Genomic DNA, 12,080 nt, shown 5'->3' with positions numbered 1-12,080 from the left:
CGGTTAGTGTTTCAGGTGTGGCAGATGTTGAACCTTAGCATTAAACTTAACCTTTCACTAGACTTGAATAGGTCTACTGTTGAAACTAAGCAGTAAAACAATTATAATCTCTATAATAATAAGTGATGAAGGGGTGAATGCAAAATTGTGAAAATTTTTAAAACAACATCCAATGTACAAAGCTAAGAAAATTCTAAAAAGACTAATACTAACTATAAACTACAGAGGAGGTTAATAACATGGAAGGATCATCTTTCTTCATTCATTATAAGCATGCTTTCAATGAATTATGTTGTGGTTATTAATAACACAGCAGCTCATACATCTCTGTACCTTGTTAAAAGAGGAGAACCACCTAAATTAAGAATTCCAATGTGTTATATCTATGGCCTACTCCTACTACCCTCTCTCAAAGCAAGAAACCAGAGAAGTTAGTCTCAAACTTGTGATGTAATCAAGTATAAAGTCCGGAGCTGCTCCGTAGACAATGGATGGGAGACTGATTTTGTGGCCCCACAGGATGTTTGTTTCCTTTTTAATAGCAAAATTAGCTTTATTCTATTGTAGTGTTGTCAGTTCTGAAACAGAAAATGTACCCACATACTCAGAACATTGCCCTGGCTGCTCTCAGTATAATCTATAATACCTTTCACCATTCATCGTCTATGGAGCAGCTCCACTTTATACCCTATGATACACAAGTCAGTTTAAGCACTCTAGCTTTTAGTATATGTTCATGTTTGCTGATATTTTTCGATTGTCTTACGCCATAGGAATAACATACATTTTGAAAATTGACATAGTTCCCCTTTAAGTAGAAACATCTTAGCTTGACTTGAAGCTTGGTGTAATTTCAATTCATTTAATTTAAATATACACAGCCTCATTGCCTTCCAAGTCTCAGGACTACCATCCATTCATTCACCAGCTCTGTACAGCACTTCTCAAGTCTCTTTCAATAGTTTTCCAAGTAAGGTTTGGGTGATCCATGTTCTTGTTCATTGTCTAAGGGTGTTTTCATTCATTCTTTCACAATGTGGGAGTAGTGACACCCTTTAAGATTCTGTGATTAAGAGCAGTACAAATAAACTGGACCTGACTTGAAGATTTACGACCAAACAGCCCACTCAGAGGCAAATTGCTCAATTTTTCAGTAAAAGAATCACACTTCTGAGCAGCAGGCTTGTACCTGCATAACAGCTCCTATAATTAACTGTATGCATTTGAACAAGGGCATGGCAGCACAAGAGGAATATTAAATTCTAGATACAAACACGCCAAACTTTTTCGCAGACAATAACAACCCACACAGACACTTCAGAGAACAGAAATCACACAGGGAGTAAATGAGGATCAGCATCCACACGCTCGGCTCTGTTATTCACATATAAAGGCATCCACGCCTGGCTCTGCGCCAACGTGCAAATAGGTCCGGGTTTCGCCTCTGCCTCCGCTCACATGCAGAGAAAAGAAAGAAAGGCAGGGAGAGAGAGGAGAGAAAGATATGTGCACAGCATACTGAGAGAAAAGTTTGAAAAGTCTCTCAGTCTTGAGAAAACACTGGCCATTTCACGGCGACAGAGGAGAGTGTGAGAGATAAATGAACTCAGACAGGCCGTAGAATGGCAATCACAACAAAGACAGACAGAGAGAGAGAAAGGACAGAGGAGGGAGAGTGGACTTACTCAGTGGCTGCCGGCCGGTTGCATCTCCCAGTACTGCTCTGAGTTTCAGCGCCTCTGTGAGTCTGGTATGATGAGTGTGTGTGACGTTAGTGAGTGAAGTGTGCCTTTGTGTGTGTGTGTTTGTGTGGGATCAGAGCAGTCGTCAGCAGCAGTGGTATGCAGGCTCAGCTCTGCTCTGCTGCATTTGTACTGAATAGGAGTGGGACGGAGTGACATCACTGCATTCATCTTTCTCTCTCCTCCCTGCTTCCTCCTCTTTCCTTCACTCTTATCTCACTTACAGAATTCCTACAACACTTACAGAGAAATATAATAACAGCAGGTTAAACATTATCAAGGAAAATGTTCCCCCATCTATATACTGTGTATCCAATGCTATAAATAACTCCAGCTTCATGTTTCTAATCTGCTCCCTTGTGACATTTAGCCATGTTCAAGGACGCAAGGAATTTAATTTCCCCTGATAGTCTGTGTAATCTTATGCAGCAGCAGCAAAGGAAATGGGGATGAGTCTCAGTCTTTTTCTGTTTTAACTTAATCTAACTGACAGTCTCTGCATAACTGTGTTCACCCCCCATCTTCCTTTTTCTTCCTCCAGGAAGTCCTGCCGGCTTTGTTTGAAACCATTAATCACAACAACACATGTGCAGGAAGGGCCCTGGATATTTATTCCTCGGAATTTTTCCGTCAACAGGTTGTTGACACAGTTATCATGCCAGCAAGTCATTGTTTTGTGGTCACTCCGCCTCGCTGTGCTAATTAAGATAAGTCCGGTGGTGTGAATGCTGGTCACATGGCTCTGAGTAATTACAGAGAATAATATACAGGTGTATTCAGTTCATATGTAGATGACTAACCTGTCTGCTGACTGTTACTGACCTGTCTGGCAGTGTGGGTGCGACCTACTGGGAGGGTTTACAGTAAATAAAGTATTTTTGTAAATATTAGCTGCTCCTTTTTCACTAATTGTGTTTTCTGTTGGTTTGCTGGGGCTAACAAAAGACAGTTACATAATAGGATTATGGTAAATGACAGAAGGTAACATAAGAGGGTAATGCTTCATTTTACGGCTCTGAAATGTATTAATAGTTTTATAATGGTTTCATTAATGATCTGAAAAATAGTTTTCCTTAAAAGAAAAAATGTATGTATAAATAAACAAATATATCTTTTGATCACTAAATTATTAATCAGAACTTTATTTTCCATATTTGTTGAATTGTACACTTGTCTTAAGACAAATTTGCATTTTTTCATGTTCAGCCAACATTTTGTACTCTGACAAAAAAGACTCTTGGTTACACTATTTTGCCTTTTTTCCCCCTTTATGATAATATAATAAGGTACGATTTTGTTTTTTGTCTTTTTAGGAACATTCCTGGTAAATTATTTGCAAATTATGGACCCGTAAAATAGAGCATTACCAAGCTATGAAGTCAGCAAACTGATACTACTGAGTCAGTAACGTCAGTTAGCAGTTAATTTAGCTAAGGTGAGCTAACATAAGCTAGGGTTAGCTTAGCCAGACCTACAGTACTTCCACAGTGCTGTGTCAGTGCTAGAGAAACGTATGAAAGCACCAATTATCTTTCATTTACGGGGGACATAAACACTCTGGATTATTTTTGTTTCTTTAAATCAATCACAGTTGTCTGGGGCAACCCTAAACCCACGATGCAGCAATGTTTCTCTAGCAAACTAAAATTGAGGATGAAGGTTTGGTGGAACATTTGCACGCGGGGGAGGCAAGTGCTGTCATTACTATGGCCCTGCAAAAGAAAACAACAAAAATATGAACAGTTGTATGTCACTGTGTGATTTCACTTTTTGTGGTGAAAAAGACAAACATGATTTGATAATTAGTGCCTTAGAGGAGAAGCTTGACTATACCTTAGCTTTGGAGAAACACACTAGACTCTTTAAAACCCCAGATTGTATGCGGCTCTTGCAAAACATTATTATGATGATATCAAAAGAGCTTGTGTGACAGTCACCGTATGTGGTGCAGGCCGCTGCAAGAGGTAGAAGATCAACTCCAACTGACTATCAGAAAACATATCAACATTAGAGGCAGCAGAGTTCTGGGCTTTTCCGAGGTACATCCACAAGTTGTTTTATTTGTTATAGGTTTTAACAGAAATTTAGGGAGAGAATAAAGTGGACATGCCTTATTGCATGATCCAAATCTTTGTCAAAACTTGCCATTCTCAGTATGTTAGTTGTTAGCTCGGAGGTTGTTGTTGTTTTCTATAGCCAAGGGGATCTCGAAAAAGGTCACACGCAGATAGCAGAGGGAAGGGAGAATGCTGGCAGGCTTATAGCCACAGTCTCCATCTGGTGAGTCAGACTAGACAACTGGTCAGGTAAGGCTCTACAGGAAAAACCCCTGAGAGCAATTGAGCAAGTTTAAAATTTACAGTCATGAATCTGACTTTTCATTTGTAGGAGTAAAAATGTGTAAGTTCTTTTTTAAGCATCAGGTTTTTTGTAAACCTTTATGATCTAGATCTGATCTCCACTGTAGAATGGGTAAAATGATCATGTAAAATGTTGCAACTTTATCCCTGTGTTAAATTGTAGACATGATCGTCTGTGAGCACCAAATGAAGTTTATATCATATATTAGCTGTTGAAATCCAATACATTGTCTTTAAAACATAACTTCTGCACTGACTACGTATCATAACTAACAAATGCTGAATAAGAGAAGGTCATGAAAAACATTATCAAAACTTTCAGTTGGAGTGATAACAAGATGTCACCAGTTCAGTGAGATTTACCCCAAACTTCCAGGACACTGGACATTACGCAAAATGAAACCACAGCCGTCATCAATCAATACAGCTGGGTTTCCACCAAAACCTGTGTTTCAGTGATACCAGACACCGTCTGTTTTTCTCTCAGTTTGTTACTGGTATCAGGGCAGAAAGCTCAAGGTCTACACACACACACACACACACACACACACACACACACACAAATACATGCAGCTTTGATCTGCTGTTTTTGTAAGGATCAATATTTCCTCAATGACAATGTCTGACACCCTTCAAGTTAACTTCTAACTGCAAATCTGAACCTAAATTTAATGTCCACCTCTCTAGGCCTAATTCCAGTGGCGGAATGTAACTAAGTACATTTACTCAAGTACTGCACCTTAGTACACATTTGAGGTAGCCTACTTGTACTTGTGCTTTCATGCCACTTGATACTGCGCTACAATTCAGGGGGAAATATTTTACTTTCTTACTTTAGTACATTTATTTAGTTACAGGTTATAACAACTTTAGTTACAAGTTACTTTACAGATTAAGATTTCAGATTAATAACAGAAAATGTTATCAATAAATTAAATAATGGTGTATTGTTATGATAAAGATATGACTTTACTGATCCTCTGCTACACAGAAGTATATTAAGTAATTATAATTAGCCCCGTCTTTATTAAAGGTGACATTGAGGTGATCTATATATAAGTGGATCAGTCATTTTTATTCAATATTATAATAAATATTATTCTGGAATGGATCATTGTGCATAATGACTAATTTTTACTTTGTGAACTATTTATATATTTGGGTGCTAATCCTTCCGTGTTTTTACTAAGGTTAAATTTTGACTGCAGGACTTTTACTTGTAAGGAAATATTCTACATTTACTGAAGTACAAAATCTGAATACTTCCTCCACCTCTGTCTACTTCAGCCATAACCCCAGGTGTAAACACAGTCCTAACTCTGGCTTTTACTGTTACTTATCTTAATGTTAGTCTTAAGATATGTGTGTTCTCAGAAACAGGTAAGCATGCATACATTAACAAACACACAATTTCTTTCTCTCTGAGGTCAAGATCAGGTCAGGTGTGCCAGGGGAAAACAAAACAGTGATCTACATACGGGTGAAACACAAACACCTTAATCATCTACCAGTATGAGACTGTGTTGGTCAGTGTAAGCTCAAGACTGGTGAGCTATCTGTATGTTGGTGCATGTCATGACCTAACTGTGTATGTGGTCAATGTGGTGGTATGTGTGTGTCCACAATGGTTAGTTTTAATCAGACTGTAGGCCGCACCTTTTACAGTAAATTCCCTTGGTGATATTAACAGGAATAATTAAGTACCAGGAAATGTTTTTCCACAGTGAGGAGTGATCTACGCCTGTCGGTCTGTCTCAGCCTTACCTTTATGTTTCCTTGGTGCGGCACACCTTGGGAAAATCCCGGCAGTGTAAGGGTAAGGCATTGTCACTGTGTGTGAGTCCACGTGGAGGAGATTACAGTGTGGTCACATTCAAAGGGTAATTATGCATGCACAGCGCCCTCTGCTGGAGGAAGGGAAGACAGTAAGACAATAAGATCTCAGTGTTGTATGGCAGGGGAGCAATGAATAAAAACCTGACTACGCTCATAAGAAAGATGTTTGTCATATTAAAAATTTAAATCAGCTTTTTCAGGTTTTTTTTGCTTCTCAGTATGTAAACAGTTCTGAGCAATTTTTAAACAGTCAGAAATCAGGACAGATAATCTTTCAAAAGTAAGGTAGCTCATATTTTGTGAATGAAAGTAAAAATATTTTAATCTAAATAAGAAAAAATATTGTTACAATTGCTGGTTGTTGCATTATGCTTCATGACAAATGATGAAACTTGATGTTGTTTGGAGTAGTAAACATATTGAGTTTTTAAGATGGTTGAAATGAAACTGTGTGTTTGGTGATTCAATGAATATCATAGAAGTTTCACCTGCCATTAGAGTTGTTTTTTTTAATATTTTATTTGTAGATTTTTTTAGATTTTGACAACACAAAAAAAAACAGGTACAAATCACGCCTCCCCCGACCCATGGAAGTTAACAGTACAAAAACAGAAGAAGTCAGAAGAGGAGAAGAGAAAAAAAAGCTCTTATAGGTAGTATGCCCAGCAAGAAGTTCAGCACCAGCTATGAAATGGATGTCTGTACATATGCATATAGTACAAGCACACAAATGTAATTTGTCCAAGCTGTTGTGAACAAGTATCTGTACATACATGCAAACATTTTAGGTGATTCTTGATTAATAGGACATGGATGGTTGCCATGTTTTGTCAAAGAGTACAGAGCTGAGAGAAACACTGTACCTTACTCTCTCCATGTGCAACAAGTTGCTGATTTCTGCCAACCAGGTCATAAAAGAAGGCACATCCTCAATTTTCCAAAGGGTCAAGATGTGACTTTTTGCTACCACCATGCCATATTGTATTGTCTTTTGCTGCAAGTGAGATGAAGCTGATAGATGTCGGGTTCCACCTAAGATGGCAGTGGGTGGGTCTGATGTAATATCACAGTTGTACACTTCTGAAAAGCACTTAAAAATGTCTGACCAGAACTTATTCAGCTTGGGGCAAGACCAAAACAGGTGGCAGCTGCCATTAAAGTTGAGTTTTTCATTTTGGGGTGGACTGTACCTTTAAATGCTTCCTTGTTGTGCTACTTTTGTTCATGTTAACTTTTGAGCCCCTAACAGATCAATCCAGCCCTGTTGTTCAGACCATGATCACAAAAAGCACCCGGTCAACATTTTCCATGACCTTTGACCTCTACTATTGAACATGGATCATAAGACTGACATCAAGCAGAGGCATCCAATAAGTCTGTTCTCTGCTAAGACTAAATCTGCATAATCTATTGTGTCTGTCTATCAGTGTCTCCATATGTTTTTAATTTGCTGTGTATCTAAATACAAAGATTATAATTACAGTATGTCCCAGGTGACACCAACACTTGCTGAGGACGTCAGTTTTCTCTTTTATCCACAAGATTGTAATTCCCATGATGCATCTGGGGGCCTCTTTCACCAACATAATCAGGCAGATTTTTCCATGGCAAAATTATTGGTATTCCAACATGTTCTCCTCTCAACCGCTCCATGTTTAATGCATGGTGCCCACTGACATGGAGCCTGCTCTGTGAGGAGGATGTGCATTAGCATGGATTCACATGAGAGATGCATGTGGTTAAACAGACCACAAAGTATTGCTTTGGTCCCCAAAGTAATTTAACTGGCAGTACAAGCTGGGCTGGAGTATACACCCTTGGGTGGTCGATATAACATGCTACGATGATACCGCATGTTGACTATCTTCAAATCATTTGCATAATGAGTTTGAAAGAGTTTTCAGCTGACTTTAACATCATTACACCACACAGGCTGCTATCATCAGACATGTACAGTGATATAAGCATCAACTGCAGATATGAATGTACTAATGTTCCTGAATTACATTCAGAGAACATTTCACTGTAATCTGGTTTTGCATGGAGTGGAAATGAAGTCCTGTGTTGGGTGTGGATATCATCAGGGGAGCTGGTTCACTGATTACATGATATGGCTAAATAAAGTAACATGACTGTGAACATAAAGGAGCAGTCTGTAACAGTTAAAGCAGCATTCATTGACTCTTCTGCCAACTTAGGGAGGTAAGAAACTGTAGATACAAACCTGACAAATAAAGATAAAAATCAATGACTGGCCAGCTCACTCAGTGTGAAAGTCCATGGTACAGATAGGCAGTCAAAAAATGCATCCAAGGCACTCTCACTGTCGGGGTATCAGAGTGTCACCCTGATAAAGACTCTCTAGTTGAAACACATTGGTTTATCATGTATAGATAAGGATTTTCAACTACAGTCAGAGTGCCTCGGCTGCATCTTTGGACTGCCTGCCTGTACCATGGACTTTCACACTGAGTGAGCTGGCCAGTCGTTGTTTTTATCTTTCTGTGACAATTTGCCCTATCCTTGAAGAGCATCTGACTTTTTACAATTAAGTACGTAGTGCCTTAAGTCAGTGCAGCACTACCTATTTTTTCTTGACATATTATTAACTTTAAGTTGAATTAAGCTAATGAATTAACGCCAAGACATACCAACCCAACATTAAAGAACTAGTGGTGACAAAGGCAGACTGCTACGTAGCCTCAAGTCGCCTTTGTCAGAAAAGTTGTCGCAGCAGGTGGTGGTGGTCTGCATTCGGCATTCAAAAAGGAAAACTGGAAGACTGACAGGAACGGATCCAAGATGCTAGTTAGCATAGTGCACTAGGGAACAGTAACACAAAAATTACGAACCGTTTTTGCGAAAGAGCTCAGTGGCTAAAAAAAAAACACTTACCTACTGTAACAAGCTTGTTTTGACCTAACACCATCTTGACTTTAGCCATTTGTGTCGATATGCTGAATCGGCCAAAAAAACAAAGCCCGGAGACAGTCAAGGGCAGACTAGTGCAGACAGTACTGGACACATTGCAAAAACTAAGGCGACAGATGCTCACCGATGCCCTATCATTGACCAATGGCCGACCGTTGACTTGGTGTGTCAGTGTCAGGGCCCTTAGAAAACAAACACTTATTTACTTAGCTAGAGAGTTTTGTGTCTGGCTTCCTGGTGAATGAAACTCCAGTTATTCACTCTATTTTAGCTCTGTTTTGGTCTCCAACAGAGGAAAATGTCTGCCTCTTTAGCTGCCAAATGCTCCACTACATTTACCAGCTGGTTGCTAACTTTGTCTGACTGTTGTTTGGTGCTGGAAAGATAGTCTACAGTTGGTTTTTAGAGATTTCTTAGCTAAAAACAGCTGCCTGCTGAAGCTGAAAATGAGTGTCATGAGAACTGAGTGAACTGAACAAGGAAACTTGTGGGCTGTAAAACCAAAACAAAGAGCTGAGAGAAACCAAAAACGTTTATAGAGTTGAGAGGAACTGCATAGTTGGATTATTCTCTGTGGTTTCCTTTGATTAGTGCAGCTTTAATTTGGTTTGGTCTGTGGTAAGCGTTCCTGATACATTAGCCATAATGTCAAGCAAAGCATTGATATAAATTGGAAGTGCCATTATTATCAGTAGAAACATTATTATTTGCAGCCAGTATGCAAAACTAGCCTAAAGCTAGCTTGTTAGCTGGGAGCAGTGCCCACGAGGCTCAAAGAGGAATGCAGACAACGCTGTAGAAACTGTCACATTTCAAAAGCAGCTGAGACCATCTTTCTGAGATGTGAAGTGAAGGGAAAACACCAGTGAATTTCATTTTGACACTTACATACACACAACACACACTACCGTGTATACTGAAGCTGCTTACGTTTCATTATTTGATAGACTTGTTTTTTGAGCGTCATTTCCACTGACACCATTAAGACTAGTGAGCACCCTGGGGCCAGACAAAGGGTCATGTACCAGAGAGAGCACACAACTGAAGTGCATTTGAGTGAGTGAGAGAAAGACAACTTGTATAATGTATTTTTTTCTTGGAAAACCACCTAGGTGAGTTTGCTTAGGTATTCCATGCCTTATATTTCTTGTCTACCAGATATGCAGGTATACTTATTTAGTCCAGTGTGATGTTGCACCGCCGGGACTAAGGGTTTGCTCTCAGTCTGCTACGAGGTGGTTAACACACTGTGATAACATCCTTTAAATGGCATATGTTAGCTCATCAGAGGGAAACAGTCAGATGGACCACCTAGGGAACACGTCTCCCGCTGTGTCTCAACATGCTGCAGCAAACTTTTCAACACTCAGATGTCCATATTTTTATACAACGTCCATATTTACAACTTGGCGGAGAGGTGCAGAGAGTTGCACTGTTGCTATGGTGACCGGTCTGTCTGTTGACCCGGCTGCCCAGCAGACTTATAGTGGGCACACACACATACACACACACACAGTTTCTAACACACATGGCACATTCTGTCACCATGTTGGCAAGGTCACCGGTGTTTTCCTTGTTTTACTGTCTGGCTGTCTTTCCTCCCTCACACACTCCCCCCCCCCCCCCCCCCCCCCCCCACACACACACACACACACACACGTGAGCACAAATAAACAGGGAAGGTGTTTCTCCATAAATGAACATGTATCTCTTGTGTGTTTGTGTCTGTACATTTTTCTTTCTCTTCTCTCTGGGGAAATTTGGTTGCAACCAATTTTTCCTCCACACCTTCATTTCATCCAGAGCAAATAAGAAAGATAGATAGATAGATAGATAGATAGATAGATAGCCTTTATATTACCTTTGTATTCCAGCTCAGTGTTGAGGATGAGTGGTCACAGGTGGAAGTGACTGATGCTCAAATGAAGTCCCTCCCTCCCCCCTCTCTATTTGCCTCTGTCACGTGGAGGGATGTGTGTCATTGTAACCCGCTTTTTCATGCTTGTCGTCTTCACTTATCTTGCCAGCAAGTTTTTCATCCTCCACAGTCGACTTCATGATATAATGATATAATGACCCAGATGAGAGCCACACACACAGACTGACACGTTTTCGCACACACGCACACGCACACACACACACACACACACAACTGCTGACATGCTTTGTCCTCCTCCTCGTCGGTGGTAATGAATGCTGATGAGGTAGTCAAGGGAATCACTGGAGTCCATCACACAGCCGAGTAGCTAAATAATGATGTCCATGCTGGCGATAGGAATGGTTGGGATTTTTCACTGAATCTGTTAGATTCAGGTGAGACCAGAGAAAGATAAATGTTGTGTAACAAGGCCCTCCTGTTACAGACGATGCCCTGGTGCTAAAAATGTCTGCTTTCCCTTTGTAGGCTAATAAATTAACAGGATACACATCTTGTTTTTTTAATGGTAGCAACAGTTATCTACCTAAAATAGCTCATTTTTTGAAGGCACTACCAACATCTATATGAATGCATTTAATAATGTGACAACCATCTAGTGTTAGCATTAAAGACATAGTTTGACATTTAGTTTTTGCCCTTTCCCTCTGGGAGTTTGAGAAAATGTCATGTCTGAGTGTAAAGCACTGAGCTAGAGCCAAAAAGTGATTAGCTTAGCTTAGCTTAGCTTAGCCTAGCATAAAAACTCGAAGCAAAGGGTAACAGCTAGCTTAGCTCTCTCAAATAATACGCCTACTATCACCTTTAAAGCTCAGTAAATATTTTATTAAGTTACATTGTGTGACTATTTTCTGAGAAGCAATGGCTGAGCAGATAAAGAGTTTGGCTCAAGAAATAGTTACACCATGTTTTGAATTTTGGACAGAGCCCACATGCTAATTGTTTATGCTAGGCCGAGCTAACCACCGCTTGGCTCCAGCTCCGTACTTAAAGGATAACTTAGGTATTTTTCAACCTGGGCCCTATTTCCCGATATGTATGTGTGCGTATGATTCATAGGTACAACTCGCTTTAAAATTGGTTCAGTATTGAGGGAGGCAGATGCAGCCGGCAGCTGTGAAACGAGCTAAAGCGATAGATATGGGGGCAAATGCGTCCCGTATAAGTTTGCGCATTACTGCATCTTCCTCTATCGATTATATCGTATAGCCTAATTATGAATTTCTATTGCTGAAAAGGAAAATAATCGAACATTGTTTATATCAGGGATTCTTA

This window comes from Epinephelus lanceolatus, chromosome 7 (genome assembly GCF_041903045.1).
Source record: "Epinephelus lanceolatus isolate andai-2023 chromosome 7, ASM4190304v1, whole genome shotgun sequence".
In the NCBI taxonomy this organism is placed as follows: Eukaryota; Metazoa; Chordata; class Actinopteri; order Perciformes; family Serranidae; genus Epinephelus; species Epinephelus lanceolatus.
Note: the sequence above shows the minus strand (reverse complement) of the source record.